Consider the following 7,684-nt stretch of genomic DNA (forward strand, 5'->3'; position numbering starts at 1 on the left):
CAAGGTGATGGGGAAGTCAAACAGAGAGAGTCAGCATGAAGGAGTCCATTTTAGGAGGGTCAGATGGCGGCCCTGGCATTTAGTGGTCCTGACTAGACACATGGGGACTCTGCGGACAGAGAGGCACTCTAATCCCCTGGGTGGGAGTGTCCTCTTGCCCACCCTCACTCCATCCTAATCCCCCCAGACTGGGGGGAAGTGAAGGAGGTATACAGAGAAGGCACAGGATGTGAGCCCACTCCTGGAGAGGAGGGAGGGTGCACATGGCATTGTAAGAATGGCGGCAAAGAAAGACCAGAGGAAAGTCCCAGGAAACCAGAGATCTTTCTTACATGTTTCTTCACCAACATCCTGCTGGCCCAGAATCCCTCAGCCCTGTGGTTGGGATCGTGCTCTTGCGTACTTCACACCCGAATTCTTGACAGATGAGGAAGATGCTACTCACCCCCTGTGGATAAGCCATGTGTGTTGAGTTTCTGCTACAGATGGGGGCAGAGCCCCAGTCACCTCCTTCCATTTTCAATCTCAGTTCCCTCTCACACCCGGCCCTTATTTCTACGGAGTATCTGCTTGGCATAATGCGTGTGAAATCGTTCGAAACAAATTTGTATCAAAACTTTTTCTTTGAACTTGTTAACGGATTCCAGCTAACTAAGCTTACAGACCATGTCGGTTTGTACATGTCTACGTGTTCGTGACATTTTCTAACACCAAACAGTGAGGAATCTGCTTTGAGTTAATACAGTATACTAATGTTCAGTCCTTCTTTACCAAGGTTAATTGTTCATTATTTTGAGGCAATTATTTATGGTGTTGGAAAAAGTGGGTTTGCTGAGCCTGGGTCCTCAGTGGTATGTGCTAGGATTTCTAAGAGGCAAAGATGCTTGCATAAAGGCAAATTAATTATTTAGGAAGGAAAGGCTTAATCAAGGCAGTGGGCTACTCTAGTAATTAGACCTCAGAAAGGGAAGCGAGCAGCAGCACAAGCCATGATTATTGACTGTGCTCTCTCTCCACTCCAAATGTCAAAATTAGGTCTCTGCCCTGAAAATACACAGAAATCTACACACACACACACACACACACACACACACACACCCCTATATATTCGAGGCCCTGCCACTCTCCCCGTTCCCTTTTCTCTCATTATTATCGCTGAGAGACTCAAAGAAACAGATCACTGACAACATTTTAAAGCAAATAATCCGCTTGGTCATTCCTCAAGGCTCAGGGAAAAAAATAAAAGAAAAAACCTAGACCTTTGAACAATGCCAGCTGGAAAATCCGGAGGCCTCAGACACAGCTAATAGAGGATTCACCTCCTGTTTCCAGGAGTCTTTGAAAACCAAAAGGCATCGTCCGCAGCCCAATGTGTGACAAGGCATTTATTTTCATCTCTTTGCTGTAAGTTGCTGAAAACTAGAAATATCAAATTAGATCAAATGTTTTAAAATAGGTTAAAATCGATCCTCTTCTTGCATTTGGGGTTCTGCCCAAACAGTGCTCAGGTTGGGGCCTCCGCGGCATGAATATATATTTCATCAGACGGAGAGAGAGCAAAACCTCTAGTGGGCATCATTCCTGTCACCAGACGGGAAGGCTGATTGGCAGAGGGCTTCTGTCTTATCTGGTGGGGGAGTCCTACCCGGGCAGGGAGGGCAGGACAGGCAGATTTGGATCTTTGGATAGAACTGTGGCTTTTCAGTTCTTTGTGGATGTTCAAAACCACTTAACTAAGAGACACATCACATCACAACCCAGTGAGAGTTTTGCTACAATAAAAGGCTGGATCTGCCCGGGGGGGAGGGGGTCTGTTATGTCTTGCCCAACCCCTCCAGGGAAAGGAAAATGTGGAAGCCCTCCAGGAATGGACCTTCTGGTTTGGGATAGGCTTTTATTTCTGTTCAGGTCTCAGGTCTTGAGCTCAAGGTAAACAGCACCTAGAGTGACTGCAGGCCAGGAGAGACTCCCTTCCCTGTCATTAATCCTCAAGATTCACAGAGAAGCAGGGAAGAGGCAACCCCCCACACCCCCATCCTCAGCTGGCCAAGAGGCTTACAGAAGGTTAAATGACTGGCTCAAGGTTGTCTAGCCAATTAGGAGAGGCCAGGGGCTGGAGCTCAGGCTCAAGTTCCTGCTGCAGCAGGGCAAGCCGGGCCCCAGTGAGGGCTCAGTGTGCTGCACAGTGCACCCACCTGCTTGTACAGAGGAGGCTACGTTCCCCTTCCTCTGCTCTCTTCCCAACACCCCCTACCACCTGCCACAGGACACACAGTCACAGAAACCAACATGCATATTCACATATACTCACACACACTAACATATACACACTCACATACATCCCCACATACCAACTTGAACACACTGCAGCACACTCACAAGCACATGCCGCCACACACCAGTGGATGCACACCAGTGCCTCGTGCACCAGCACACACATGGCAGCAGCAGCCAGGGCAGTAGAGCCTGGATTGGGGCTTGCAAATGAATGCACTGGCAGCAGTGTTCTGTTTCAGGCTCGAGGTGTCACTCCGCTGGGTGTCCCCACTCAGAACCAGACCCCCGTACCTCATCACCACAACCTTTTTTAAAATTTGGTTCAAGAACAACTAACTATTCTGTAGATGTGGACTTTCATAAAAACAAAACAAAATTTGACTGCTCCTGTGCTGGGAGGAGAAGGAGGGAGAAAGGGAAGGTGTGTAATTTTGGGGAGGAAAGACCTTTGGGGTGCTTTGTGGGTACACAGGGGATGTGGGCAGTGGTGCCCTGGTGCTGAGTTTTGGGGAACACAGCCCTGTCAGAGTCACCTCCAACTCAGCGACAAGACTGAGTTCTCCACAGGGAGAGAACAAGGGCACACTCTGAACTCAGAGCAGGCCCTCATCTAAGACCCATCTGTGGGGGGCACAGGTGGCCTACCCCAAGGAAAATGGGACACCAGGCCTGGGAGGAGAGAGGACACCGTGCAAGGCCAGCACTGCCTCCACTCACCCATCTGCACAAGTACAATAGGTTCTCAGTGAACCCTCTTGGCTCAGCTGAGGTTTCAGTTTGGAATTGCAAGTGCGCCATCTCGTGGTCAACTTCCAAAACAGCAGCGTGCCGCGACGCTGATGTCATTCTTTGGATGCAAATTATTTAGTCCAGGATTTTTTTTTTTTCCTTTCATGACTAATGCCTGCATCAATCATAGCAAGCTATTGAGAATTTAACTTCCGGCAGGCACCGTTGGCAGTGGCTTTCAAGAACTAAAAGTATCCTCATATTGGCAATTTAAATCACAGCACTTTTTTCCACTGCTGAGATCAACTTCCCTGATTCATTATTATCTAAAATTTAATTATCTTGACATTGTTTCTGGGGTGAATGAGACAGTCCCTTGGAAAATTTACCAAAGTTTATGCTTAAATTCAACATTTAGTCTGCTGTGAGGATGAAAGCAAGGAAGGGTCTCACTTGCTATCGGTTGGACATTTGGTGACCAAAATGTCCACATGATGCTGTCACATGATGCTGTCATCAGTGCAAGAAGGGAGGGGGCCCACTGACCTCCAGGGGGACATGGAGACCCCTTCCAGTGATCACAGCGTAAGAATTTCCTCACCTATTTGTCCAGAAGAGTTCTCTTTGACATGAAGATGCATCAGAGCACTTTGGAATCAGGTTTAGAATCTACCTTCAGGGAACACCTCATTGAGTGCACACATTACCATGCATAAGGACCCAAGTTCAAGCCCCTCGTTCCCACCTGCAAGGGGAAAGCTTCACGAGTGGTGAAGTAGGGCTGCAGGTGTCTCTCTGGCTCCCTCTGTATCTCCTCCTCCCCTCTCAATTACTGTCACTATCCAATAATGAATAAATAAATAAATAAATATTTAAAAAAGAATCCAATCCTGGGGGTCTTTAACACCCCTGAATTTTGCCCACGGTGCTTACTATCACAGAACACAGGTTTGTAACTTGTTTTCTTGGCTCAGGAAACTCAGGAAAGAGTATGTTGTGTGGATCACATTTAACTATCTGCTACATTGTCTTTTTTTTTTTTTTTTCAGTTTTTACCTCCTGCCCATGGCAAAGGAAGGTGCTCTTTCATTAGGAAAGGATCTAAACCTTCCATTCGCCTTCCATTTAAAAATCTATTTAAATAAGCAAAAGAGCCACCCAGAAGATGGTGTCACAGGTAGAATATCAGACTTGCAGGCATAAGCTCCTGAGTTTGATCCCTAGCACTGCCTGTGCCAGAGTGGTGCTCCTGTTCCCTCGTGTTGGTAGAAAGGTGAACTAGAATCATGACTCCACTGCTGTCATATGCAAGGTTGCTGCAGATACATTTACTGCTTGTGATATATGTACACACATACAAACACACACACATATACTGCAGATTCAAGCAGATATCATACATTACAGATATACATATTATATCATATATATGATACATACCTCTCATGAGTCTTGTGTAAAGTATAAGAAGAAATAATTGGTTGGAAAAGGCAGTGACAACATGATGACACGGGACTTGTGTGGGTACAGGAGAGATTCTAAAAGTGGGCCTGGACCCGGGTAGTTGTACACAGTGTGAGGACAGACAGTACTCAGGCATAGCAGGGCCCCTTTCTCTGCAATCAGTCACCTGCTCTCTTGGGTCTGACTGGCCCCACCCTGACCTGCAGAGGGTTTGGTCTAAGATGGATTCAAAGATGCCGCCAATCAAACAAGAGCTCCTTGGAATGCTGGTTGCAGACGATTTAGTCTTTGCCTGAACTTAGAGAGGTTGGGGGGAGGAGGGCTGGGTACAGAACATCCTTCATGAGGGAGCAAGGGGCACATGGAAGACACGTGTAGAAAGTGGTGGTGAGTGACATCCGACTATTGAGCTGGATGGAACCACAGCCCCAGATTATAGCTGTGGTTGCCAGAACTCTAGCTCATGCTTACTAAGGCCTTACCAAATCAAAGAGCTAGCAAAGTATGTCCTTGCTGATTGTAGGGTATCAGAAGAGGAGCACCATCCTGCCCTATGAAATCACATGGGGAGGGGGGCAAAGTGCTGTGTTATTTGTATGCATTTCTGGGCATTTTTCTTTGTCTTTGTAGACACACCACCTGCCCTATGGGGCATCCCTGGGGGAAACACACACCTGCACGGGTAGCACAGGGCACCGGCACCCACCTGCCCCCTCCCAACTTGGAAAACAGATGTGAGATGCTGAAGGAGACTGATGGCTGAGTTTGCCAGCTGGAGATTTGTGGGGGTTTCAGGCAATGGTCTAGGTGAGGGAGCTGGTCTGAGAAATGACTGGGTGTGAGAAAAACCCAAAGAGAAGAGGAGCACATTTGGGGGATCCCTGTAGCATGGAGGTGTGGCTCAGCAGGTGGGAGCTGCAGGTCCACGTGTGGCTGGTCACAGCAGGGACCCCAGGGAGTTGGTGTGAAATCAGGGGGGATCACCCAGGGGCAGGTGTGAACTACTGCTGTGTCTTACTGTGTCAGACTGGTTTGAATTGATGAGCATTTGCATTGGGAGCCACCAAGGAGGAGCTGGTGTGTGAATCGGCGTGTGGTGACTGATGGGGAAGAGAGAGCTGGCCCTTCAGTAAGGAGGACAGAGAAGGGACAGCAGGGAAGGGCCCCAGGCAGGTGGCAGTTCTGCTTCCACTGGGCAAATGCACACACTGGCCAGATCGACCACAGTGATTCAGGGATCCAGCACCTCTGCTTTCTGTTCTTCCTCCTCGGAGGCCTCTGCTCAAACCAGATATTGGGCTGAGTGTCCAGTGAAAACTCAAGTTCATTCTTTCTAGCCTGGGGCTCCAGGTCCTCCTAGGGGTGGGGCTCAGGTGACATTTGTTAGGAGTGAGGGGGCCCCTAGAGAGGAGCTGGCCTGATGTTGCCAGATTCAGAACCTCGGGGAAGAGCATTGCTGGGGCCCCCTCACCCCTTCCCCACAAGTGTGGTCAGTGGCTGGCTGGACACATCACCCCTGAGGGGCGGGAGAGTAGTTTGGGAGAGGCCAGTCCCAGGGCTTTCTCTTTTCCCTTCTAGAAGCCCAACTAACCTCTGCTCCACAAAGTCTACTGGCCTTTGTGTCCCCCAACCCCAACACAGCTCACAGGTGGGACTAAGTCTCAGAGCATCCATTACAGGGCTCACAGCACTTGGTTGGATACTCAACGATTCTAACGGAGAATGAATGGAGGGGCTGGGAAGCCTAAATCTCCACTGTCACATCTTTGCATTGGTTGATTTTCACCTGGAAAGGTGTCAGTCCCCCCCCATAGAATGTGGGGGTTCAAGGACTCAAGAAAATGAGGGTGGGTGAATACTTCTGCCCAACACAACCCATAAAGGGGGGAGGACCTCATGTGGTGCAGACAGAGAGGCAGCTGGCTCACCCCTAGTTCTCTTGGCTTTATCTGTCCCAGTCTTGGGCAAAGCAGATACTAGATGTGATCACCTTTACTTAGTCTCAATCCTCCTCCTTTGCCAGTAAATCAGGACAGACCCGAAGCCTTGGGAAGGAGAACCAGAGTCAAGAGCAGGGCTGGCTGGCAGCAGGGGGCCCCTTGCTGCCTCCTTGGTCTGGGCCCCGTGGACTTGCAGGGATATCTGTCAGTCACTTGATTTTGCTCCACCTGGATCTCCATCCACCAAAACCATCTAGGACTTTCTTTCCATGGGTGCTTTCTTTCCATGGGTGCTTGCCATCTATAGCATCCTTGTCATGTAAAGAAAACCCTATCTTCAACCCCTTTCTCATTAGACTGGAGGAGCACTGGCCGGAGGGACTGCTGAGAACAGCTCACCCTCTTGGCCAGCCCCTCTAAAGGGGTGGGGACCCATCACAGTGGGCTCCTGGACTTTCTCAGAATGTGGATGTCCATGCTGGACGTCCACTGTTTACAGATAGTCTACCCTGCACACAAGTGGAGAGACCTTCAGGCCGTGATGCGCATTAGCAGAAGAGCTCACTACTTTTGGGGTGGAGGAAGAGTCAAGCCCACCCCTCCTCTCAATCCCCGGCCCTTTGGTAAACTCAGCCTGTGCCCACCCAGTGCCTACAGCCTTGACAGCCCCCCAGGGGACAGCAGGGTGCATTCCCTCTTGGACCCATCACTGCCCCCTGGAGGAAGCCTAAGTCCCCCTGAGCTGACAGGGCTATTGTCCTGTCCTTGGGCAGCCCAGGCCCAGACAGCCATGGCACTCATCCCGACAAACTGAAATCAGCTGCAGATGAATTTACTTCCCCGATATCAGAGCTGAGAGAGGCTAGGGCGTTTGTCTGACTCTCCTGCCCTCGGGGACACCTGATGGAACAAGAAGCTGCCCTGTCCTTGCCTGGGTGAATCTCCAGAAGGCAACATGTTTGACTATTTTCAAACTCAGGATCACATTTTATCTGGCTTGTTAAAGTCTTTTGGCTCCATAACCTCTGGGCTCTAAGCCAGCATCTGTCCTTGGTGCAAACCTGATGTTGGATTCATAGCACAGTACCTCTTTCCTCGGACTGAGTTTCTGGGGCTGGGGATAGAGGGGCCCCAGGCAGGTGGTGGCTCTGTGTCCATTGGGCAGATGCACACACTAGCTGGATTGACCACAGTGATTCAGGGATCCAGCTCCTCTGCTTCCTGCTCCTCCTCCTCTGAGGCCTCTACTCAAACCAGAAACTGGACTGAGTGTC

Source organism: Erinaceus europaeus, chromosome 9, assembly GCF_950295315.1.
Source record: "Erinaceus europaeus chromosome 9, mEriEur2.1, whole genome shotgun sequence".
In the NCBI taxonomy this organism is placed as follows: domain Eukaryota; kingdom Metazoa; phylum Chordata; class Mammalia; order Eulipotyphla; family Erinaceidae; genus Erinaceus; species Erinaceus europaeus.